Raw genomic sequence first — 27192 nt, 5'->3', positions numbered from 1 at the left:
ACAAATATTTACTGACCACGTCCTCTACATATTAAGATTTTGAGACAATGAAATGTACCCTTCTCTCCTGGAAACACCTGATCTGGAACAAGGAAGCCTAGAGCACCCAAATGGGTTGCTCATATAAAAATACAAAAACTCTCTAGGGATCGAGTAAAGAAACCCTCTGGTGGCAAATGTCCAAGTGTGATATTTAAGTGTTCTATAACCTTCCTCCTGAGTTTTTGCTTTTCTTTGTGGCATCTATCACTTTGATTCCTACAGTTCTTGACCCTTATAGTTCAGTTTTTCTCTTTGTCCTAACTATGAAAAAAAATTTGCTTCCTTTATACTCAGCTAAAAGAGACTAGAATTATTTTCTAATAGGTGATACAAAGAGCAAACAAGTTAAAGAAATGAAAAGCCAAGGAGGGACCAGTAATAACCCCAAAATTTACAAACATAAATAAGCAAGTCCTCAAAATACAGTTTTTAACATTGTGTCCCAGTAAAAGCAGTAGTTAATTGGCCCATGCTTCATGCTCCCTTATGCCCTCACCCTAAGATAAGGAGTTATTCTAGCCCCAAATAGGCTGCCATATATTTGCCTATGCCTGAATTCCTTCCTTCCAAGTCCCTTGTTTGTTCATGGTGAAGCTCTTGAGTTTTATCTTTTTCCCTTAGCATCTGGAAAATATTCAGTTTGGATACCTTACTGAAGTTAAGAGCAAATAGCAACTTCTTTAAGCTGAGTCTTTTTCCTTATTCAGTTTTCTTTGCTGAGGATCTCTCTCTTAGACTTGGTTCCTGCTATGAGATGAATCCACAATGGAGTGTAGATTGCTAGCAAAGCACACCATTAGGCACCATTGGGTGACCCTAATCTTCCCAGTTCAAAGTTTTAATTCAGTACTCCCTTGAAATCTGGGGTTCCAGATCATCAAGTGAGTTCCTTAGCATACATACTTATGTGCATACATTCATACAATGTGCAGGAGAGAAACCCTGCCCAAATTCACATGTTTAAAAAATATAATGGTCCTTATTATGCCATAATCACAGTTTGCACAAAAGAAGATTGAAACTAATCATTGCATATGATCTACACTTGAACTCCTTTGGATTTGTTTGTATGACCTGCAGAATCAGGTAGGATATTCTAGAACAGTAGGTCTCCAAGTGTGGTCCCTGGACAAGCAGCATCACCATCACCTGGAACTTGTTAGAAAGGCAGATTCCTTTTTTTTTTTTTTTTTACTTTTAGAAAGGCAGATTCTTGAAAGTCCACCTCAGACCTCCTGAATCAGAACTCTGGAGGTAGGACCCAGAAATCTATGTTTTAGCAAGTCCTTCAGCTGAGTCTGAAACACTTAAAAGTTTGAGAACTGCTGTCTTAGGAGAATCATCTCCATTTTAGAATAATATATGGAGAGTTGATTGTATTGAACTATCAAATGCTTTGGTAATAGGTAGAACATGAAATAGAGTAGCAACTCGTGAAACTTTATCTCTTCCAGCAAGTTTCTGTGTGCCCATTAGACATTTTTCCATTGCCAATAGATTTGGCAGGAATGGAGTAAAGTTGAAGGAGATAGATCACAATCTCTGAACCAGTAAATAAATGAAAGTTCCCCTATACTTGTTGAGTTGCAGCCAGGAAAAAAGAAAAAGGAAAAACTAAAAAAACAAAAAACCAAACCCCCAACAACTCCCCCAAATCTGATAAAAAATACAAGTGGACAGGAGCTGGGCACTCCTTAGAATAGAATGTCTGCAGGCTCTGGCCAAAGAGAAAACTCTTACTCAATGTATGTTGCAAGTTGTGAGTACTAATTCTATCCATATTTGCCTTTCATTTATGTGGCTTTCATATGTGGCTGGGTCTGCCTTACAGGTGCCCTGTGTTCCAGAGAGTGGAGATCAAAAGAATTCATAGGAATTCGCTTCTCAGGATTTCAGAAATGTATAGCCAAGAGATGAAATGTTTCTTTGGTATCACCATTTTTTTTCTATGAACAAGGCATCTAGGTTTCTTAGGGAAGGATATTCCCTTAAAATAACAACAACAATAACAGCAACAACAAAATTCCTATGTAAGATACCTAATAAATTACCTTGAAGTTGTCAATATTCTTAATAGGTTGTTTTTCCATAATCACTGTAGAGCACATGGGTTATAATCCGGGGGACAGATTCAGCATTACTTTACTTTGCCAAGAGTTTTTAATTGGTGATTGCTGATGTATATTTCACATTGCAGTTAGCTGAAGTGTGCCCTGGTCAAGGAGCTGATGCAAGCCACAAGCTCATCAGAGGCAGCAGGAAATGTGGAAATGTGCAGTGGGTGCACTGACATGGCTAAAGTGACCCGGCAGAAAGGGAAACACATTTTTTCCATCAGTTGCCTATAGTGTCCCACCATATGCCATCTGGGATGTAGAATCATTCTGGCTTCTAAAACTGGTGTTTCATCTGGAAACCAAGTTTTCCTTCATCCAACCACTTATGTTAGGATTCGTGTGAGGAGTCATCTGGGATCCTACTTTATTGACCTGAATATACCAGGTCCATTCCAACATATGTTGCTGGCATCTATATTTTTCCCTCAAGCCTTGGCATGACATTTGGGAATTAGAAAAATGTTAGCTTGTTGTACAAACACATCTTTATGACTGCTGTATATGAAAAATGCATCTGGAAAACTGTTTTTCAAATGGTGTCCTTCAAGGTCCAGACATGTTCTAAGGGTATGCTTGGCAACATGTCATCTCTGACACATAAATCTGGGCTTCCTGGGACTTCTTAGGCTGACTGCATGCCATTTCATTCTAGGATTCTGTCATTTTCCTCCTAGAGTGTTCTGTAGGCATCAGATCCAAATCCATCTTTTATTTTTGTGTTTGTTTCTAGATTTCCTGAAATTCAGTGTAGGACTGATATGTTTTAAAAATCAGCACAGCAGTAATTAGAAAAGAATACAGTCAGACCCAAATGAATTAGTTGTCAAGTGGGACAAATAGCCATGGATCCCTGGGATGCTTACCTTCCCCAAAACTTTATTTTGGTGCCATCTGCTTTGAAGACAACGTCTTGTGGTGGGATGTATATTGGATTAAGAGGCAGCAGACCTTGTTTCTGGTTTTGGTTCTGCGACCAACAGGCTGTGTGAATTTTTGCCAGACAATTCCCTCTTTGTACTTTAGTTTCTTCATTTAGAAATGAATGGTTGGGACCCAGTTTTTAAAACCTCCAGCTTAAGTAGTCTAGGAATCTTACTAGTGCTATTGAATGGTTGTTAATGATGAGTTCCATTTTCACTCTGCTCTATTCTTCTCCACTTGAGCTTCTCCCTTTACCTCATCAGAAGAACTTGATGGAGGGAAGAGGCCGATTGCATGTTAGAGAGAAAGGAGGGGATTATTAATAGAGTATTCATAAAGCTGTGTCAGTTCCTGCCTGCTCTGGCACCATCTTTGTGCTTGGTGTCAAGAGATTTATCTTCTAGCATCAGTGGAGTTCTTGAGACAGTGGGAACAAAGCCAGATAGCCATCAAAAGCTCCATCCTCACCCCGCTGGGGGCAAGTGGGGAGGGAGAGTGGGTGGGTAGGTAGGTGAGAGGTATCTGAATTATTCCTAATTCTGGAATCTGCTGGTCTTGTGGAAGCTCTGGTTTACTGAGGTACAGTTTTCAATTTTCAATTCCTAGGTTTTTTTCTGAGAATGCCCCAATTTTCCACTCTGGCACTAGAAGACCTTGACCTTCTACCAAGCTATTTAAACTTCCTACTTCTCTTTACAATAGATACTGGATTCTGGTCCCCATATGCCCAGTCACTGTCTGACATCTGACTTCACAGGGAATGGACCTCTATGCACCATGATGCTTTCACCAACCAGACTAAAAGTATAGACACACCTTGCAGACTTCTGATATTAGCTCCTTTCCCTCATATTGATCCTTGGGATTTAGACATTAGTCTTGATTGAGCCCAAGATGTATATATCCTCTTTCTTTGCAATTTGGACTTCAGATCACCCATTGACTCATAACTCCATCCTTCAGCTCAGTTTTTCCTATGGACTACAGAATTTCTGCCAGGTGAACCATAAGGAACTGTTGTTTGACAAACAGGAAAATGAGCTATCATGTTACTGACATTTTTGGGGTTGTGCAAGAGAATCTTTAAAGGGTCTTAGTTGTTTGGCATATATTTCCCCTGGAAATCTAAGAATGTAAGCGTTCCAGAAGCAAAACATTTTAGAACTACAGCTGACCACATCAACAGAAATGCTTACACATATTTCTTGTCTTTAATAGGTAATAAGTGCATAGCAAATTGCTCTGCCAGAGCTAGTGGGGAAGTTAATTAATCGACTGTTTGTAACACCTGGAGTCATTTCTGAATGGCTTCAATTTATTTGTTTAAAAATAACCCTAAAGATGAATTGCACATTAGATTTACTGCCTACAGTTTTGTAGCTTGTAGATGCTGTGGTGGGAAGCAGTCACTAATTTAATAATTTAGAAACAATTTGGGAATAGCTGAGTGAAAATAAAGTTATTTGACTCTGCTTTATGAACTCAAATTTTTGGGGAAAGTATTTATGAGTTTGACCAGCAGGAGCTTTTGATCCCCATTAGTGGTCACAGCTGCTCGCTGTGAACGTGGCAAACTTGCTACACTGAAATGCTGCTGCCTAGCAGTTTATTTGTCGGGTCTAAAAGGATGAGACAAGAGCACAAGATGTTTTTGAATGTTTGCAAATTCCTGGGGAAGCTATTTTTATTCCAAATGGTATAAATTAAAAAAATGATTTTGATATTTGAAATAATTATTTGGGCAACATCATTTTGTTTGCCCTAGCTCTTTGGGTCATTGCCAAGGCAACCCCATTTTTAATATAGGTCCCTGTATGGTGTGTTAAGTAGGAATCTTCCAGACCATAGAGGTTTGCTAGAGCAGCAGAACTGATTTCAGGGAATTATAGAGGGTTAAAGCTACAGATGTCCTTGAAATCATTTAAAGCAGCTCCCTGTTTTAAAGTTGAAGGAATTAAGACTCAGAGAGTTAAAGAAGTTAATCAAGGCCACACATCTTTTTAGTGGAAGAAATGGTTGTAGAATCTAAGACTCCTGATTGCCAGTTTAATTATCCTTCTACCATATGGTGAGAAGGGTTTGAACTAAATGAAAAACAAAACAAAACAAAACAAAAACACAAGAGCTAGAAAAATGGCTTTCTTAGGTGCTTTTTAATGGATTTCCAGGGATGAAGCTGAGAAGTGTAACATTTAAAAGTGGTTTTACTCAGCCACTTTCAGTTTATTACCCTTCTCTGAGATGCATCTATAGCAACCTGTTTTCTGTGTTCCCAGTTTAATAATTTGGCGCCCTTTTAATTTTGTACATAATTAAAATGGATGTTTCCTTTAGATTTGGGGGTTGGCTTTTATTTTCTGTCAGTTTATGGAACTGAGGCCAGATAAATGAGCTCAAGTGAATTATGCAAAGTTTCTGTGAAGTGAAGGAAAACTATCCCACATGCTGAGAAAATGTGCTTTTGCCTTCTTGTCTGGGGACTGTGTATATTTAATCACGTGCAGAATGTGCTGCTGGGAGAAAAGTGGCCTGGATGCATTCCCCTTAGGAAAGGCCTGTTGGTGACAGGGATATTCTTGAGTCCAGGCAAAGCTAGGGGCCTGGGGATGGCAGAGAGAGGCAAGCGAGCCACTGGCATCAGGCCTCTAGAGGGCAGTGCTACCTTATGAGTCAGTCACCGAAATTTGTGTCTGAGGCTAGATGGCATAAACAGAACTGAATGTCTTGGACATCCACTTTTCCTGGAGTTCTAGACATAGAAGGATAAGTAATTATGTTGTGGGTTGGTACTTTCTTTGAGCCTGGATGTCCTGGACTCACTTTGCAGTTCTAATCTTTATAGTGTCGAGAAAAGGGCACAACAGAGCATCAGCACATCTGGTATCTAGTCTTAGTTCTGTTACTGATTAATTGTGTGCCTTGAGGCCTCTGGCTTCAGTTTCTTCATCTGAAAAATTAAGTGGTTCTGATATTTCTTCCCTAAAATCTGTGAGTCAGCTGGTTCTTCTTTTCTGCCCCATTTTCCCGGGCCCTACTCAATACTCAGTTTCATCCCAGGGCTTACCTCTGACTTTTAAAGAGGTATTAGGATAACCTTTCCATAAATAAATCTCCCCCTCTGTCTTGGCTGCCAGGCCCAGTTTCTCTTCCAGGAATGTTTCTTGCAACATCACCCTTCTAAAGTAGCCACTGTGGTCTATCAAGGCTTGCCAAAATAGCTCATTAGCAAAAATGCTTAGTGACCTTTGTTATGGGTTGAATTGTGCCCCTCTCCTCCAATTCATATATCGAAGTCCTAACTGCCAGTATGTGACATTTTGGAAATAAGGTGGGTGCAGATGTAATTAGTTAAGATGGGATCATACTGGACTAGAGTGGACTCCTCATCCAATATGCCAGGTATTCTTAAAAAAGGGAAATTTGGAAACAGACATGCACACAGGCAGTTATACTGCCACAAGCCAAGAAACTACCAGAAGCTAGGAGAGAGGCTTGGAGCAAATCCTTCCCTAGTGCCTTCAGAAGAAGCACAGTCCTGCTAATACCTTGATCTCGGACCTCCAGACTCAGAACTATGAGACAATAGATTTATGTTGTCTAAGCTGCTCAGTTTGTGGTACTTTGTTATGACAGCTCTAGCAAATGAATACAACCCTAATGGGAATTCACTTGAGTCATTGGACTATGTGTTGATGTGGTTTTTCCTAGGTGGCTGGGAACTCACGAAGACTTGGTCCTGCCTCCTGCCCTGTACTCCATCAAAGCCACCATTACTGGGTTGTTAAAAATGACAGCAAGTTTTGTATAACTTGGGGCATGTGATAGATTTAGTAGGAAGAATGCGTCCACCCAGAGGTAATGCAATTTATCCTTCTTTAATATTTGATAACCCTTTTTCTCTTCCCACTTAAGTTGGACTCAGAAGCAAATAAAATGTGCTGGTAGCTCAATGATTCAGAACTGTCTTCAACTTTAAGTAGTACTTGAAATGCAGGAATTCTCATTTACTAAATAAATAAGGGCAGAGGTCTGATCTTAAAGTGTTCCTAACAAAATAGGTCAATTCACAGCTCTAGCTTGTGATCATAGCAATGAAGAGAGGAATTAACTGTGGTCACTTCTCTTACTAAGATCTGTCATTTAAGTCTGTCTCCAAGGATATTCCAGAGCCAAAATGTACTGAAGAAACTAGGACAGAAACTGTTGTTAGGGAGTGGAGAGGAGGTGTGGTTAGAAAAGACTTCATGAGAGACTATGGACTCTGAGAAACAAACTGAGGGTTCTGGAGGGGATGGGGGTAGGGGATGGGTTAGCCTGGTGATGGGTATTAAAGAGGGCACGTTCTGCATGGAGCACTGGGTGTTATACGAAAACAATGAATCATGGAACACTACATCAAAAACTAATGATGTAATGTATGGTGATTAACATAACATAAAATAAAAAAAAAGAAAAGCCTTCATGAAAGGCACGTTTATGTCAGCATCCACATCTCAGCTGGAACCTAATTGACATTTATGAAAAAGAGTCATCTATAGATATTCCTTAGTCCTTAAATGATGGAATAATTCCTTTAAATCAACATACAGTATACTTCTCAGAAAAATCCAGAAATTTTAGATATTTTGGCAATTGTTTGGAAATTGTACAACTTTGGTTTATATTGTTTAGTGTTGTTTGATACTCCCTGAAGCAGAGATTCACTCTTTCTTCATACTGTCAGTTTTATTCTTCTCTGATATCTGTACCATTTGGGTCCCCACATACATCACTGGATGTTGGTCAAAGCCTGGAAGACTAAAGTTGGCATTTTAGTAGATTCAAGTTCTAGGCATGGGTATGGTCTATCTTGTTTCTGTGATTCCTCAACTTTGCTTTTGATCTTGAATTGCATTTTCAGTGAGTTCCTTTACCTTACAAGTGGGGAACAGAAGATTAGCATGATCCCTTTTTGGTACTAAAGAGGAAAGATACTTGTTTCAAAAATATTCCTGACAAGTTATAATCTAATTATTGGAAGAGAGAATGAAGGTAAAAGGTATTTTCATGCCCTCTTGATAAAACCAACTGGTGGTTTAAAAATCAAAGTCTTTAGCCCAAGGCAGGGTATAGATTATCCACTATTTATTCTACTTTAGAGAGTCAAGGGATAGAAATTTTAGGTTTTATTATTTTTCCATACTAAGCTTAATTTTACATCTTCTAGCAGTAAAGGCAAATGCAAATATCATGATTATGAAGTTCCATTTTTTTGTAGAAGGAAGCAGACTATTTCATCAAGAAAGGATTAAGTAACCAGCCTTGATGTATTGGAGAGGTCTTGGCTCCTTAGTGACATATATGAGGTTGGCAGAAGTTTTGGCAAAAGTTTTACAGAAAGGTCCATTCCAAGTAAAAGAAGACCCCATAGATACTGTTCTATAAACTAGGCATAGATTTGTGGATTGCCATGTATAAAATAAATTGATGGGAATAAATTTCCTTTGAAAAAACAGGGTAGCCCATTTAGGGTCTATTTCCATTCCAAGGAGCTCTGCTTGTTCATGTTCTTCTATAGGGCATGGACTCTCAGTCAAAATTACTTGAAAATTGATAACTAATTTTAAGACATCACGTGCAAACATTGAAATCTCTTTACTTACAATTTTATTCCATGGACACAGCTAATTATGGATTGCATTAGTTACCTATATCTGTGTAACAAACTACTCTGAAACTTCATGGCTTAAAACAACAAATTTTATTATCTCTCAGCTTTTGTGGGTCAAGAATCTGGGTGCAACTCAGGATCTTTTCCTGGATGCAATCGAGGTGTTGGCTGGGGATGGATATACTTCCAGTCTCACTCATGTGATTGTTGGCAGGATTCATTTCCTTGCTGGCTGTTGGCCAGAGACCTCTCTCAGTTCTTTTCCACATGGAGTTCTCCATAGGGCAGTTCACAGCATGGCAGTTGGTTCTATCAGAATGAGCACTTAGAGAGCAAGAGAGAGTGAACAAGATAGGTAAAGGGCTTTTTGTAGCCTAATGTTGGAAGTGATATCCTGTCACTTTTGACTTCACAAGTGAGTCGCTAGGTCCAGCCCACATATAAGGGAAGGGGGACTACACAAGGTTGTGAATATGAGGAGACAGGCACCATTTTATAGGCTCTTACCACATGGATAATAGATTTTGATAACTATAATTATTTTAATTGTATAATTTGAACTGATGTGTTATTACCTTTCTATTTAAAAGGGAGTTTATCTCACAGGGGCTAAATAGGAAATTCCATACTTATTGAACTATTTTCCTTCACTATTTCATGATACAATATTAAATAATATTTGTATAATGCTCTACCACTTTTAGCAAAGGGGGGGGAATTGGAGGGGGAGATGAACCATGAGAAACTATGGACTCTGAAAAACAGAGGGTTCTAGAGGGGAGGGGGTGGGGGGATGGGTTAGCCTGGTGATGGGTATTAAAGAGGGCATGTTCTGCATGGAGCACTGGGTGTTATATGCAAACAATGAATCATGGAACACTACATCAAAAACTAATGATGTAATGTATGGTGATTAACATAACATAAAAAAAAGAAATAATATTCTCAAAAACTCTGTGAAAGTGAAATTAATATAGTACTTTTGCTGGTGAGACAGATGTCATTCAGAGAGATAAGTGGACTTTTGCAGTATTATATAACTATACATATGTTTTTTTTTTTAAAGATTTTTATTTATTTATTTGTCAGAGAGAGAGCACAAGCAGGGGGAGCAGTAGAGGGAGAGGGAGAAGCAGGCTCCTCACTGAGCAAGGAGCCCGATGTGGGACTCGATCCCAGGACCTTGCGATCATGATCTGAGCTGAAGGCAGACGCTTAATGACTGAGCCACCCAGGCATCCCTGTTTTTTTTTTTTTTTAAGGTATATCATGTTTTGTTTTTTTTTAAGATTTTGTTTATTTATTTGACAGAGAGAGACACAGCAAGAGAGGGAACACAAGTAGGGACAGAGGGAGAGGGAAAAGCAGTCTCCCTGCTGAGCAGGGAGCCTGATGTGGGGCTCAATCCCAGGACCCTGGGATCATGACCTGAGCCGAAGGCAGATGCTTAACCATCTGAGCCACCCAGGCGCCCCACTATGCATATGGTTTTTGTGATTATTTTTAATGTGTAATTTATGGAAACTTTTTTTTTTGTCAAAAAGTTGTACACAGGGCTAGGGAAAATGTATTTAGGTTATTTCTTTTGACTGCCTTTTGTTATTTACCTACACGGGCAGCAAAAAGCGTGTGGATATGCAGAACAAAAAAATGAGACAGAATTGGTGTATTTGCAATTCCTTCAGTCTTTCCTAATGACACCAGCTCCAGAGTTGAGTTCCAGGAGATTGGGGAATATTTCTGCTCTGAATGTTTGGGGAATAACCATCTTTGGAGCTTATTTCTACTTGCAGATATCTGAACAAATTTTTATTATCTTTTTTTCCACTGGCCCAATTCTTCGATCCACTCAGAAGGGTATCTTCTGTATTCTTTTTCTACTCACTTTAGAAACTCAGAGAATAGGGGCGCCTTGGTGGCTCTGTCAGTTAAGCGTATGCCTTCGGCTCAGGTCATGATCCCAGGGTCCTGGGATCAAGCCTCCAGTGGTTGGGCTCCCTGCTCAACGGGCAGTCTGCTTCTCTCTCTCCCTCTGTATGCTCTCTCTCTCAAGTAAATAAGTAAATCTTTAAAAAAAAAGAAAGAAAATTAGAGAATAGAGGCCATAGTTTGAAGATGGACAGAAAAAAAGGGAGGAAGGTAGGAGAGATGGACCAAAAATTTCATAGTTGGCAGACTGTGGGGCAGGACACATGCTGATTTCTAGCACTGTACTCAAGATTTAACTGCCCAGGAAAAGCCTCTGCATCAGTCCTGGTGAGCTGCGTGAGGGGAGGGTGCTCTGTCTACTTTCACACAGGTTCAGGCTGAAGTATATGGAAATACCACCTTGGTCAGGTCAGTTGTAAAAACTGGGCAAGAGAGATTGCAGACAATGGGTTGTTTGACAGAGGTAGCTGGTTTTATAGGGATTTTGACTACCATAATGGCTAAATCAGCTGTACATGTAGAATCTGTCATGTTTATAGTCTACTTGATGAAAAACAGTAGACTGTGCCACAAAATTGTGGGAAAACATCTGAATTTTATGGCCTCCTTAAGGTCATAGTGAGGAAAAAGTTTTTCATTTTTTTGCTAGTATTTCAGATTGAATTATGTTTCTATGGAAAATAACTTCAATCCTCTTAAGTATGGATGACCTCAGTTATCTTCTAATGGGCTCTCCCACCCCCAGACTCTGTTAGGACCTTCCAGCTGTACACCCTGCAGTCTTATAAACCTTCCTAAAACACCTATGTAACTATAGCATAGAAACACTTAGTGACATCGTATTCCTCCAGATTAGAGACCATATCCTCAACATTTATTCAAGGTTTGCACAATCTATATCAACTTTCCCTTATTTTTGTAACACTGCTTAACTCATATGTAACCCTACATGTAACACCTAATTTTCAAATCCAGCAGACTACTTGACATCTCAACTTAGGTATAAATGTCTTATATATTATATGTCCAAAAAAACTGTGATTCCCATTTCTCTCACCTGTTCTTCCCCTAAGCTTTCCCATCGCAGTGTATGGTATCATCATCTGCCATCGGGTCAAAAGGTTAGAAGTCATTCTGGATTCCTCTACTTTCTTCGACCCGTCACGGTCAACCCATCACCATGTTCTCTTCCAGTTACCTATTAATACATTCAAATTGGACTATTTCTTGTCACAGCTACAGCCTCCATCTAATGTGAGTTACCATCCTCTCTTACTAGATGGTTCTAGTAGCGTCCTAGACATTTTCCAATTTCTATGCTTTCCCTCCAAAATCTCAACTTCCACATATAAAGAGGAATCTTTAAAACATATATATCAGATTATAGACTCCCCTTCTAAAAACTTCCAGTGATTCCTCATATCATCTAGATTCAAGTCTACACTCATCCATGGCCCCAAGACCCTGCATGACTTGGCTCCCCTTTTCTGCTATCATTCTCTTTACTTCCCACTATGCTCCATCATGCTGGATGTTTTTATTCATAATAGCCCCACTTGTTCCCTCCCCATAGCTTTTGTCCTTCTTGTCACTTTTTAAAAAAATATTTATTTATTTATTTTAGAGAGAGGAGAGAGCATGTGATTGGGGGTGGGGCAGAGGAGAGAGAGAGGATCTCAGGCAGGCTCCCTGCTGAGTGTGGAGCCTGATGCGGGGCTCCATCCACGACCCTGAGATCATGACCTGAGCCGAAACCAGGAGTCAGACATTCATCCAACTAAGCCACCCAGGTGACCCCTTCTTGTCACTTGTGACCAGAGTATTGGTTCCAGAGCTTCACATGGCTGGCTTCTTTTGGTCATTTAGATTTCAGCTCAGTTGCTGTCTTCTAAGAGAGGCCTTCCCTGACCATCAGTCTAAGCTAGCATTCTGTATACTTTCGATTCTATTTTCAAATTTTATATTCTTTGCAGAACTTATCACTATCTGAAATTTATATTTTTGGTTTACACATTTATTGTCTGCCTCTACACCCTGGACTCTGAGCTCCCTGTGAGTGGAGCCTCCTCTGACTTCTTTGACCTCCTCACTGTGCTATTCTAGCAGCTAGAACAGGATTGGATGGCAGTAGGGGTTCCAATCTGTGTGTAAGCCAAATTGTCTGGTTATGGGCTTCTGAATAGGACACAAGTTTCCTTGCATTTAAAAAAAGTTTTTTAAGATTTTATTTATTTATTTGAGAGAGCAAGAATGAGAGAGAGAGAGAGCACATGAGAGGGGGAAGGGTCAGAGGGAGAAGCAGACTCCCTGCTGAGCAGGGAGCCCGATGTGGGACTCGATCCCGGGACTCCAGGATCATGACCTGAGCCGAAGGCAGTCGCTTAACCGACTGAGCCACCCAGGCACCCTAAAATTTTTTTTTAATTTTTATTTTTTAAAGATTTTATTTATTCATTTGACAGAGAGAGAGAGCACAAGCAGGGGAGTGGCAGGCAGAGAGAGAAGTGGCAAGGGGGGAAACAGGTTCCCCGCTGAGCAGGGAGCCCGATGCGGGGCTCAATCCCAGGACCCCGGGATCATGACCTGAGCTGAAGACAGATGCTTAACCATCTGACCCACCCAGGCACCCCTATTCCTTGCATTTTGACTTTTGACTTTTCCTTTGACTTGAATATTGCATGCTTTCCTTTGACTTGAATATTGCATGCTTTCCCTCTCTACTTTTGAGAATTGTTTCATCTTTCAAACCCCATTTAAACATCAGCTTTCTCAACCACCCTAGCACACAGTTATGGCCCCTGCCATGCTTTAACTACTTTTGTCAGATTCATAAAGTTTTTTTTATTGTTCATATGTCATCTTAAGGCTTAGATTATCTTTTTATGTCTGTTTATTTTATGTCCTCAACTGGATTATAAGGCCTCTAAAGACTGGGATATGAAGGTATTCTATGCATCTTTTCCTATTATTGTTGCTATTAAAATATGGCACGCATATATAGATGTTGAATAATATGTATTGATTAATTCATTTTCTTTCTTTTTTTTTAAAAGATTTTATTTATTTATTTGACAGAGAGAGACACAGCGAGAGAGGAAACACAAGCAGGGGGAGTGTGAGAGGGAGAAGCAGGCTTCCTGCAGAGCAGGGAGCCCAATGCGGGGCTCAATCTCAGGACCCTGGGATCCATGACCTGAGCCTAAGGCAGATGCTTAATGACTGAGCCACCCAGGCGCCCCAATTAATTCATTTTCATTCTCACACCTACTCATAATTTCAAATACTCAGTTTATAAATTTGAAATAATTCTTGCTCTTGGGTGACTGCTAACATTTTCATTTAAAATGGCACTCTTTGGCCCTGAAGGAAAGATGGCGGAGGAGTAGAGGACCCTATTTCAACTGGTCCCCGGGATTGAGCTGGATATCTACCAGACCACTCTGAGCACCCACGAAACCAGCCTGAGATGTAAGAAGATCTGGACCTCTACAAACAGAATATCGCAGGCGGTTGGTTTCGAGGTACCAAGCGGGGAGCCATGATTCCGCGGGCAGATATCAGAGGATAACTGGCAGCGGGAGCGTGCCTGGCCGTGGGGATCCTACACCGCCGGTGAGCGACAGCCTTGTGTGCTGGGGACGGGGCACAGACTCGCAGACCGGTAGTGGTGGGGAAAGGACTTTAGGGCAGACCCCGGGGCGGAAACCCGGAGCGGCGGGGTCACGCGTGGGATCTGGGGGCGGCTGGCGGTTTTAGAAGCACAAAGGGCAGAGACGTGCTCCGACCTGGAGGCAGGACTGGGGGCGCTGTAGAGGGGCACACAACCCAGGATGCTGCAGTTTATAGCAGCACAGACAGAAATGGAGATGGTGTGGCCTGGAGAGCTCACTGAAGAAAGACTGCGATCTCTCTGCTCTGAGGCAGAGGGTTGGAAATGGTCTCTTCTGCTCTGACTCGTGGAAGAGACGCGGAAAGCCGCCAGAGAACAAAAGCCCCCAAAACTGATTCCCGCTGAGCCCATCCCCCGCCACAGGGGGCAGGGCAACTCTGCCCAAACAGGGTTGCCTGAGTAATAGCGAGGCAGGCCCCTCCCGCAGAAGACAGGCTGGGAAAACAAGAGGCCAGCAACCCTAAGGTCCCAAGAAAACAGGTGCATCTTGCTTGGGTTCTGGTCAATAATTTGGACTCTATACATTCCCTCAAACACCCATCAACAGAATGACTAGGAGGAGGAGCCCCCAAAATAGAAAAGACTCAGAGATTATGGCTTATGATGCAGATTTACAAATGGATGCAGATGTAACCAAGATGTCGGAGATGGAATTCAGGCTAGCAATTGTGAAGACAATGGCTAGAATGGAGAAATCAATTAATAGCAACATAGAGTCTCTAAGGGCAGAAATGAAAGCTGAATTGGCAGAACTTAAAAATGCTATCAATGAGATCCAATCCAATCTAGATAATCTAACAGCTAGGGTAAGTGAGGCAGAAGAATGAATAAGCGATCTGGAAGACAATATAATAGATAAAAAGGGGAAAGAGGAGGCCAGGGAAAAACAACTCAGAATCCATGAAAATAGAATCAGAGAGATAAGTGACACCATGAAGTGTTCCAATGTCAGAATAATTGGAATCCCGGAGGGAGTGGAGAGAGAGAGAGGAGTAGAAGATGTATTTGAGCAAATCGTAGCTGAGAACTTCCCTAATCTGGGGAATGAAACAAACATTCGTGTCCTAGAGGCAGAAAGGACCCCTCCCAAGATCAAGGAAAACAGGCCAACACCCTGGCATGTAATAGTAAAACTTGCAAATCTTAGAACCAAGGAAACCATCTTAAGGGCAGTTAGGGGGAAGAGATTCCTTACGTATAGAGGGAGGAACATCAGAATAACGTCAGACCTATGCACAGAGAGCTGGCAAGCCAGAAAGGCCTGGCAAGACATATTCAGGGTACTAAATGAGAAGAACATGCAGCCAAGAATACTTTATCCAGCAAGGCTTTCATTTAGAATGGATGGAGAGATGCAGAGCTTCCACGACTGGCAGAAACTGAAAGAATATGTGACCACTAAGCCGGCCCTGCAAGAAACATTAAGGGGGGTTCTATAAAAGGAGAAAGACCCCAAGAGTGATATACAACAGAAATTTATAGGGACAATCTATAAAAACAACGTCTTCACAGGCAACATGATGACAATTAATTCATATCTTTCAAAAATCACTCTCAACGTGAATGGCCTAAATGCTCCCATAAAATGGCACAGGGTTGCAGTTTGGATAAAAAGACAGACCCATCCATATGCTGCCTACAAGAGACTCCTTTTGAACCTAAAGATACATCCAGACTGAAAGTGAAGGGATGGAGATCCATCTTCCATGCCAGCGGACCTCAAAAGAAAGCTGGGGTAGCAATTCTTAATATCAGACAAATTAGATTTTAGAGAAATAATTAAAATTAAAGCAGAGATCAATGAATTAGAAACCAGAAACACAGTAGATCAGATCAACGAAACTAGAAGTTGGTTCTTTGAAAGAATTAATAAGGTCGATAAACCACTGGCCAGACTTATCCAAAAGAAAAAACAGAAAGGACCCAAATTAATAGAATTATGAATGAAAGGGGAGAGATCACGACTAACACCAAGGAAATAGAAACAATTATTAGAAATTATTATCAACAACTATATGCCAATAAACTGAGCAATCTGGATGAAATGGAGGCCTTCCTAGAAACCTATAAGCTGCCAAGACTGAAACAGGAAGAAATTGACAACCTGAATAGGCCAATAACCAGTAACGAGATTGAAGCAGTGATCAAAAACCTGCCAAAAAACAAGAGTCCAGGGCCTGATGGATTCCCTGGGGAAATCTACCAAACATTCAAAGAAGAAATAATACCTATTCTACTGAAGCTGTTTCAAAAAAATAGAAACAGAAGGAAAACTTCCAAACTCATTCTATGAGGCCAGCATTACCTTAATCCCCAAACCAGGCAAAGAGGGAGAATTTCAGACTGATATCCCTGATGGATATGGATTCCAAAATCCTCAACAAAATCCTAGCTAATAGGATCCAACAATACATTAAAAGTATCATCCACCACGACCAAGTGGGATTTATCCCCGAGATGCAAGGGTGGTTCAACATTCACAAATCAATCAATGTGATAGAACACATTAATAAGAGGAGGGAGAAGAACGATATGGTCCTCTCAATTGATGCAGAAAAAGCATTTGACAAAACACAACATCCTTTCCTGATTAAAACTCTTCAGAGTGTAGGAATAGAGGGAACATTCCTCAAGTTCATAAAATCCATCTATGAAAAACCCACAGCGAATATCATCCTCAGTGGGGAAAAGCTGAGAGCCTTTCCCTTAAGATCAGGAACACGTCAAGGATGCCCACTCTCACCACTATTGTTCAACATAGTACTAGAAGTCCTAGCAACAGCCATCAGACAACAAAAAGAAATAAAAGGTATTCAAATTGGCAAAGAAGAAGTCAAACTCTCTCTTTTTGCAGACAACATGTACTTTATGTGGAAAACCCAAAAGACTCCACCCCCAAATTACTAGAACTCATCCAGCAATTCAGTAATGTGGCAGGATACAAAATCAATGCACAGAAATCAGTTGCTTTCTTATACACTAACAACACAACTGTAGAAAGAGAAATTAGAGAAATGATTCCATTTCCAATAGCACCAAAAACCATAAGATACCTCGGAATAAACCTAACCAAAGAGGTAAAGGATCTATACTCTAGGAACTACAAAACACTCATGAAAGAAATTGAAGAAGACTCAAAAAGATGGAAGAATATTCCATGCTCATGGATTGGAAGAATAAACATTGTTAAAATGTCTATGCTACCCAGAGCAATCTATACCTTCAATGCCATCCTGATCAAAATTCCAATGACATTTTTCAAAGTGCTGGAACAAACAATCCTAAAATTTGTATGGAATCAGGAAAGACCCCGAATCGCCAAGGAAATGTTGAAAAAGAAAAACAAAGCTGGGGGCATCACATTGTCCGATTTCAAGCTATATTACAAAGCTGTGATCACCAAGACAGCATGGTACTGGCACAAAAACAGACATATAGACCAATGAAACAGAATAGGGAACCCAGATATGGACCCTCAACTCTATTGTCAAATAATCTTTGACAAAGCAGAAAAAACATGCAATGGAAAAAAGACAGTCTCTTCAATAAATGGTGCTGCGAAAATTGGACAGCCACATGCAGAAGAATGAAACTCGACCATGCTCTAACACCATTCACAAAGATAAACTCAAAGTGGATGAAAGACCTCAGTGTGACAGGAATCCATCAAAATCCTAGAGGAGAACATAGGCAGTAACCTCTTTGACATTGCCCACAGCAACTTCTTTCAAGATACTTCTCCAAAAGCTAGTGAAACAAAAGCAAAAATGAACTTTTGGGACTTCATCAAGATAAAAAGCTTCTGCACAGCAAAGGAAACAGTCAACAAAACAAAGAGGCCACCCACAGAATGGGAGAAGATATTTGCAAAGACACTACAGATAAAGGGCTGGTATCCAAGATCTATAAAGAACTTCTCAAACTCAACACCCAAAAAACAAATAAGTCAAAAAGTGGGCAGAAGATATGAAAAGACACTTCTCTGAAGAAGACATACAAATGGCTAACAGACACATGAAAAAATGTTCATCATCATTAGCCATCAGGGACATTCAAATCAAAACCACATTGAGATACCACCTTACACCAGTTAGAATGGCAAAAATGGACAGGGAAAGAAACAACAAATGTTGGAGAGGTTGTGGAGAAAGGGGAACCCTCTTACACTGTTGGTGGGAATGCAAGTTGGTACAGCCACTTTGGAAAACAGTGTGGAGACTCCTCAAAAATTTAAAAATAGAGCTACCCTATGACCCAGCAATTGCACTACTGGGTATTTACCCCAAAGACACAGATGTAGTGAAAAGAAGGGCCATTTGCACCCCAATGTTCATAGCAGCAATGTCCACAATAGCCAAACTCTGGAAAGAGCTGGGATGCCCTTCAACAGATGAATGGATAAAGAAGATGTGGTCCATATATACAGTGGACTATTACTCAGCCATCAGAAAGGATGAATACCCAACTTTTACATCAACATGGATGGGACTGGAGGAGAGTATGCTAAGTGAAATAAGGCAAGCAGAGAAAGTCAATTATCATATGGTTTCACTTATCTGTGGAACATAAGGAACAGCATGGAGGACATTAGGAGAAGGAAGGGAAAAATGAAGGAGGGTGGAATTGGAGGGAAAGATGAGCCATGAGAGACTATGGACTCTGAGAAACAAACAGGGTTTTAGAGGGGAGGTGGGAGGGGGGATTGGTTAGCCCATGGAGGGTATTAAGGAGGGCACGTACTGCATGGAGCACTGGGTGTTATATGAAAACAATGGATTGTGGATCACCACATCAAAAACTAATGATGTATTGTATGGTGACGAACATAACATAATAAAATTAAAAAAAATGGCACTATTTAAGGATATATCTGCAGAAACTAATTTCCAATTAGCAATAATCATGCCTCGGATAAACCTCATTGGCTACGATACTGCCACTGCACAAAGCTAGAAACTAATTTCCAAATAATTGGTACCAACGGGGAGCCTTAACAGTGAGCTGCTGGTCTCTGCTATTCTTCCAGTTTATACAGGTATATGTGACTTTAGAGATCTGTCATAGACACAATAGAGCTTAAAGAATTCTCGCAGAACAACTAAACCAATAAATACATAGACAAGAAACTTAAGGGATGCATTTTGTAAAGAAGAAATCTTTACTAGAACTCAAACTTTATTTCATAGGAAAAGCAAGGACCCGTCTTGTGTAAGGATCACTGTCAAAAGAAACTGTGGAATCTTTGAGCAGTTGAATTCATTCTTATCATTTAAGAATTTGCCAGTCTAGTCTATTCCTCTACCCTTCCTTCTTCTCTTCCTTCAGAAATCATATTAAATAAAATCAAGTATTACAGCTATAAACTTTGCAACTTTCTGCCCTCCATTTACAATGTTAACGAGGCACTCATTTCCTCCATATCTGACTCTCCTCTGTTTCAAAGGGGAAAACTGTTTTGTACCAGGTACTATAAAATGTACACTAGGCAAGTATACTCAAATCTTGTTGATTACCAAAATCACCCAAGGATGCTCTTACAAAGGTAGCAGTATCCCTGATTTCAAAGACAATTACTCTCTAATTGTAGATCCCACTCTTGCCCAGATCGTCTCGCATTTGATCCATAATTTCCTCTACTTTCCTTCTATCTTTAACATCTAACTGGACTGCCTCTTCTTACAATGTATAGAGCCAAGAGCTGCTTCCCCAAGGCTGCATTCCGGAGCAAGTCTTGACCTAGGAGTAGGGTTAGCAAAAAATAGGGGAAGAAAAATGGGTCTCAGGTAGGAGGAATAATATGTGGTAAATTATAGGTCCTGAAAAAAATAACAAGAAATCATAAATAGTTTGATATGAATAGGAAACAGGACTGTTCTCTGGAAGTATTCAGTGGCCTATATGTGAGTGCAGGGAGAGTGACCATTTGGGTTACCCAGGGTTGGAGTTTTGCTGTGAGGTTAGAGCAGAGGTTTAGGGGGTTGTGGACAATGGCAAAAGAATAATCCAAAAGATGGATCTAGCAGGTAAGGCAATGAAGTGAAACAGGAAGGGAGGTGAAAGCTGGGAGAAAATACAAGGTAGAGACCTCCATGTTTGGTCATTGGGAATGGGAGCACTGGCACGTTGAGGGTGTGGGAGTATCAGAATGGAAGGTTATACAGATGGAGCCTTCACAGTGTGGTTCTAAGAGGACAAGAACTTTAAACTGAACTGGAAGAAAGAGAATGGCTATCATCTGGACTGACAAAGAGGGAAGGGAAAGAAATTGACAAGTCGATTATACTATAAGCAGCAAAGGTTGGCTCTTTTAACCCTGAGCATGAGAGACTTAAAAAAATTTTTTTTTGATTGGCACTAACTAGTAGGTAAAATCTTTATTTTTAGTGGAAAGATCTTCAGGAAGTCGCATATAATTTGAAGGCTTCTTTTTATCGTAGAACTGTAAGTAGATCCAGTAATTATATAATTAAAAAAATAAGTTTCATAATGTACACTGAATCAATAACTTCAAATTGCTATTGAATAAACCATGAGAATGAAAATCCTTTGCTTTCTGTTGATAATCAAAAGTTTTCTTATCTCTTCTGAGAGGAAAATACCAGATTACTAGTGGGCAGAAGCCTGCCATTTGGATATGACTACCCCAGTTGCTATGGACCTCTGGGGAGAAGTTTGTGGATATTGGGGCTGTCCTTACTTCCTGGAGGACTGGGCTATCCCCAGTACTGGACAGGATTTCAGATGCCAGGCTTCACCCAGGGAGACACGCATTATGAATGTTTCTACATTATACATGCTTAGCTTCATGTGGAAGGAGCTTGAATTCCCCAATAATCCTAACTAGAGGCCACATTTTATGATGGTTTAGTGAAGAATTGATAAATTCTACTCCAGATGGTTGGGGATGTAAGCAGCCATGTTACCATTTACAGTCTCTTTAGAGGTTTTGTTCTCACACCAAGCTGCTGGTTGTCACGGTTTCATGTTATTTAACATCTTCTAAATCAGTGATGCGGTGCTGTGGTGATTACACAATGCATAAACCTAAAATAGATAGGATTCTCAAACCGTCACACAAAATGGCTGCTGTTACTTCAGTCTTGCCTCATGGATCTAGTTGCGTGTGTGTTTTAAACAGTCCAGAGAACATTTTCTTCATTTTCCATTCACGAGACCATGATTTCTGGTGCAAATAGCAAAGCAGAACTGAACAAAATTTGTGATGCCTGAGGATCTTCAAAGGAGTTTTCTAAATGATTCATGAATCAATAACTGATAGACTCAGCCATGCAGGGCATTTGTTTGTTGCTTCTGATGGTTTGGATCCCTCCTTTTATAAACAAATTCCCTTTGAATAATAGAGGACATCAAATAAAACCTCATGGTAGGGCCCTGGAAGCTGACATTCTCTTCAGCTCTGTTCTCAAGTTTTATGGGGAACTGCTGATTGTAATTAACTAAAAAACACTCAGAAGTCTAACTTTAAATAGAAGACTCAGACCAGAGCATTTACTTATTTATTACTGCGGTCGCGGGGAGATTTCAAACCAATAAATCTAACACATAGTCTTAGGGAACAAAAGAGTTCTAGCGGTTTAAATAAGTATTTAAAATATTTGGCTTGATATATTTGTTTTTGCTCTAAGGATAAATACTGGATCCTTTTGATTTATCTAAGAAGATGGAAAGTGCATTTTCTCTAAAAATATATCTTTCGTCGCTGGCCTGGGTTGTGATAATAAGGGAATGGGACAAATATCCTTTTTTTAAAAAAAATAAGGATTCTTTATGTTTTAAAAATCCTTTAAAGCCTTACATGCTCATTACAGAAAACCTAGACAATACAGTTGATCAAAAACATCCTCCACACTCTCTTGATTTTCTTTTTATCAATGGAGATCCATTCTCTGTCTCTTATTGATGGGTCTTCCTCATCAACCTGACCTTTAATATTGGCGTGCCCAGGACTCTGGCCTCTTCTCTTCATTCATTTCTATTCTCTTTCTCCATGATCATATTGAGTCCAATAGCATTTAAAAAACCATGTATATGCTGTGAATTTATTTATTTATTTATTTATTCATTCATTCAGTCTGGACATTTTCCTTGAACTCTGGATTTGTATATCCAGCTGCCTATTCTACCCTCTATTTGGGTATCCATCAACATTTCAAATTAAAATATCCCAATTTGAGCCTCTGATTTCCCAGCCCCCATAGCTGTCATCTCTATTCTATTTAACAATACATCATACTTCCAGCTTTCTCTGGCCAGAAAGCTTTGAGTAACCCTTAACTCCTCTCTCACACCTCATGCTCAATCCATCAGGAAGACCCTTCAGATCTACCATCAAACTATTCCCAGAATTTGACCACTTGTTGACCACTTCCACCCTTATTATCTTAGTTGAAGCCACCATCATCTCTCACCTGGATTTTCCAGTAGCTTCCTTAAGTAGTCTCTCTGTAATTATCCTTGCCCCCTTGGTCTGTTCACATAGCAGCCACAGTGAGGGTTTAAAAATATATCAGATAATGTCACTTTGTGGCTCAAAATCTTGCAATGCCTTTCCATCTCACCCAGGGTAAAAGCCAAAATTCTTGCACAGGTCTACAAGGCCCAACATGACTTTGCTGTTTTCCTTTTCTTCCCTCCTTCGCACACCAACTATACTTCTTATTCTCTTGTTTTATTTCCTTCTACATGACATTTATCACCATCTAATATACCATATAATTTACTTTTTCATTTTGTCTCTTTCCACTGGAGTGTACACTCACAGGGACATGGATTTTTGTCCTTTCTTGTGGTGTATTCTCTACTGGGAAGCACACAGTAAGTGTTCAGTAAATTTGTTATTGTGATGAATGACTGAAGGGAGGTGGAGAAGAAGGGCTTCTAAGAATATATGATTCCAGAAAACAAGTGCTGTGATAGACAAAACTAAAACAACAAACAAACAAAACCCAAACAGCCTAAACATCTTCATATTCTAACCCACACAAAGACAACTGTATATTCCATGCAGTTTGATACCTATCCTTCTTGGGAAGATAATTTATAAGTTGTGATTCAGAATTCTTTCAGCCCTAGATTTTACAAGGTATGGCTATGTTCAGTAAGAATACAGATTTTCATTCTCAAAGAAGTTTTTTCCTAGCCCCACCCTTAGTCACTGAAATGCTGAAAACGTTCACAAGTGATGAACCTCATAAGCTGTTTCCTTGCCTTAGTCTAACTTTCTGCCTTCTGCCACTGGAATTCTTTCTAAGGCACTAATCTGTATTAGGGATCAGCACATGTTTTCTTAAAGGGCCAGATTTTGTGAGTAATGTAGTCTTGGTGTCTATTGCAACTATTCACCTCTAATGTTGTAGAGCAAAAGCAGCCATACATAACATATAAAGAGTGTTGTGGCTATGTTCCAATGACTCTTTATTTAGAAGAATATAGGTAGTGTGCCAGATTCGGGCCTTGAGCAGTTTGTTTGCTGACTCCTGGTCGAAATCATGTCATTTTGTTACCTACAATCTCTTGATGGTCTCCCATTGCAACAGAATAAAATTCAATATTTCTAACTCTGTATATACCACCCTTCATAGTCTGGCCCCAGCCTATCATTTCACCATTATTTTTAGCTACACACATCTCAAATGATCTTCTAGCATATTGTGTTGATTATACCCTGGGTGGGTTGCCCATCAACAGAGCCTTCTGGTCTTCGGCAGTCCTGGTATATTGTCCTTCCCAACTAAATCAACATCTTTGCTACAGCTGTCACTGGCCTAGGATCAGGTCTTTGATTCTACAGGGATTGCCATGAAGTTTGAATCCTAATTCCTCAGTCTTTTTTTTTTTTTTAAAGATTTTATTTATTTATTTGATAGAGAGAGACACAACGAGAGAGGGAACACAAGCAGGGGGAGTGGGAGAGGGGGAAGCAGGCTCCCGGCAGAGCAGGGAACCCGATGCGGGGCTCGATCCCAGGACCCTGGGATCATGACCTGAGCCGAAGGCAGACGCTTAACGACTGAGCCACCCAGGCACCTCTTAATTCCTCAGTCTTAATAAGCAGGATGCCTATGCTTAACCAATAGAGTTGTCATCAGGAAATGGACACATTGAGACATATCCATATGTATGGGTTGTGTAAAAGATTTGTACTGATAATTTTATATATGTTTTCTTCTTAAAAAATTAATAGTCAAATTTATTAAATTTATATGTTTTCAATTCTGAGTTATTAAACATATTCATTAAATTTTTTGGCAAATCCAAAGTAGCAGCAAAATTTCTTAAATACAGGGTTGATGGAGGAGTGGAGTGACACAGCATGTATATATTATTGCCTGTTATTTTACCAAGAAATATTTTCAGTTCTGAAGATGATCAAAAGCACAGTATAATTAGGAGAGATGCAATAAAAGCTTGAGGTAACTGAATACAACTATTAGTAAACAGGGTTCACTAAACAGAAAAAATATTCTTTTGCTTTAAGACTTCTTAACCTTTGAATGTTCATTCATTCATTCTACAAATATTTATTGCTGGCCTACTATGTTCTAGGCACCATTTGAAATTCTGGAATACATGGATGTTAAAGATGTTATGAATAAATATCTGTGACCAGCATTTCAAATATTAGCCCAACAAACATTCGAAACATCTGCCACAGTCTGGATCTCTGACTCTATTTTGGGTGTGTGTTTTCTTGTGGTGAGATAATGTTGGGGGCTGGGCATTACAGTGCTATCTTGTGTGGAAAAACACTTAAAGATGATGTTGTTGTTATTTCAACAAAGTAGTCCTCAGAGTTCCATTTGATTTGATGCTTTTTGTCAGTTGGCTTCTCAATGTTAATGTTTCTACCAGACTGAAATAATCTGTCATCCTCTAGAATACTAGCCAAATTTAACTCAAATTAGTTCTGAAATGAAAGATGACACATTTAATCAAGGTAAATACATTGGTGACCATTTGAAAATACATTTTAAAAAGTGACTTTGCCAACCAGATGGTGTCTCCATGCAAACAGCTGGAACTTGAAGAAATACTCTCTACAAAGTAAAGTTGGGGATGGCTCCTAGCAGGAGTGGATTTTCTTCCTTATTCTTTGATTACAGATGGCTCAGGATAGGCATTTGAGTCTACCCCAAAGTGGAGGCCCATGCCTAGGGTCAATGGTTACTAGGGCAATAGTACCAGGTGTGGTCTGTCTCTGTCCTGAGGTCCCACTCTCTTGGGAGCCTCCTGCTGATGGCCACCAAGTTGAATCCAGGTTACACAGGCTTGACTAACTTAGGCATAAGGAGTCTCCAGGTGGTATACCATGGCTTAGCATTCTGTAGGGCTGCAGACTCAGAGCAGTAAAGGATTTACTTGATGGCCATTGCCTTCTGTGTATATATTTTCCTCTGTGTATATGTATTTCTCAGAGACCCTGCAGGGAGAGGAGACCATTTAAGGACAGGATTTTGAATTAATTTCCCATGCCTGAGCCACTTTATTTTTATTTATTTTTTTTAAAGATTTTATTTATTTATTTGAGAGAGATAGAATGAGAGTTAGAGAGTACAAGAGGGAAGAGGGTCAGAGGGAGAAGCAGACTCCCCGCCGAGCAGGGAGCCCGATGTGGGACTCGATCCGGGGACTCCAGGATCATGACCTGAGCCGAAGGCAGTTGCTTAACCAACTGAGCCACCCAGGCGCCCCGCCTGAGCCACTTTAAAAAAAAATATTTGTAAGCAAAAATCTGTACTCCTTGTTGACATAACTTGCATATGCTTTGAAGGAACATAGACCTTCAAATATAGTTGAGTAAAGAATTGAATTTTGTTTATTTTCATATTGTGAAATGATGTACACATGGTAAAAAACAATCAAACAATAAGAGTCTATCCAGTTAAAAGTGATTAGTTGACCCTTAGCCACAGTATCACTCACTGGAGGTAATGCCATTCATCAATTTCTAATGTATGCTGCCAGAAATTTTTCATGTATATACATGAATGCATAATTTAAAAGCATGTTAAAAATTTAAGTAGCATTATTTTAAAAGCACATATGCAGAAATGGGATCAAATCATTTTATATTTGCTGTTCTAAATTTAACAATGGAGGGTATGTGCTATGGTGAGCGCTGTGAATTATGTAGGACTGTTGAATCACAGACCTGTACCTCTGAAACAAATAATACATTATATGTTAAAAAAAAGAAGAAGATAGTAGGAAGGGAAAAATGAAGGGGGCGGAAATTGGAGGGGGAGATGAACCATGAAAGACTATGAACTCTGAGAAACAAACTGAGGGTTCCAAAGGGGACGGGGGTAGGGGATGGGTTAGCCTGGTGATGGGTATTAAAGAAGGCACGTATTGAATAGAGCACTGGGTGTTATATGCAACAATGAATCATGGAACACTACCTCAAAAACTAATGATGTAACGTATGGTGATTAACATAACATAATAAAATAAAAAAATAAATTTAACAATGTCTTAAAGATTGTTCATCACAGCACATAGAGACCTACCTCATTCTTATAATGGCTGCATAATTTTTTTACTGCAGGAATGTAGAATAATTTATTCAATGAGGGATTTACTGGTTTAAAGATAATAAATGTCCCACTGAATGGATAGTGCTGATTTGAAGATATTTCTCCCAAGGTTACCTCTCTCCTTTTTTTTTTTTCCTGGAAAATAAAAATTCAACTCTACTTATGTTGTTGGAAGTGTGAGTTTTGGAGATGTTAATGTTAATTTAACATCAGTTGGAATGATAGTAAAAGAATAACAACACAAAAATTGTGGCTGAATAATATCTCAAGGTATTAATCTATACCTTGAATATTTCCTTTTGTTGT

General features: G+C 39.8%; 1 pseudogene; it reads right to left on the bottom strand.

Annotated features, from left to right (window-relative positions):
* Window positions 1-19160: 19160 nt before the first annotated feature.
* On the bottom strand, window positions 19161-19280 carry LOC114204677 (U4 spliceosomal RNA; annotated as a pseudogene).
* Window positions 19281-27192: the final 7912 nt, after the last annotated feature.

This window comes from Eumetopias jubatus, unplaced genomic scaffold (assembly GCF_037043125.1).
Source record: "Eumetopias jubatus isolate StellerSeaLion01/CBP00866 unplaced genomic scaffold, mEumJub1_p1.0 scaffold_6, whole genome shotgun sequence".
Lineage (NCBI taxonomy): Eukaryota > Metazoa > Chordata > Mammalia > Carnivora > Otariidae > Eumetopias > Eumetopias jubatus.
The sequence above is the reverse complement of the archived record's forward strand: the minus strand, read 5'-3'. Positions and strand labels throughout refer to the sequence as shown.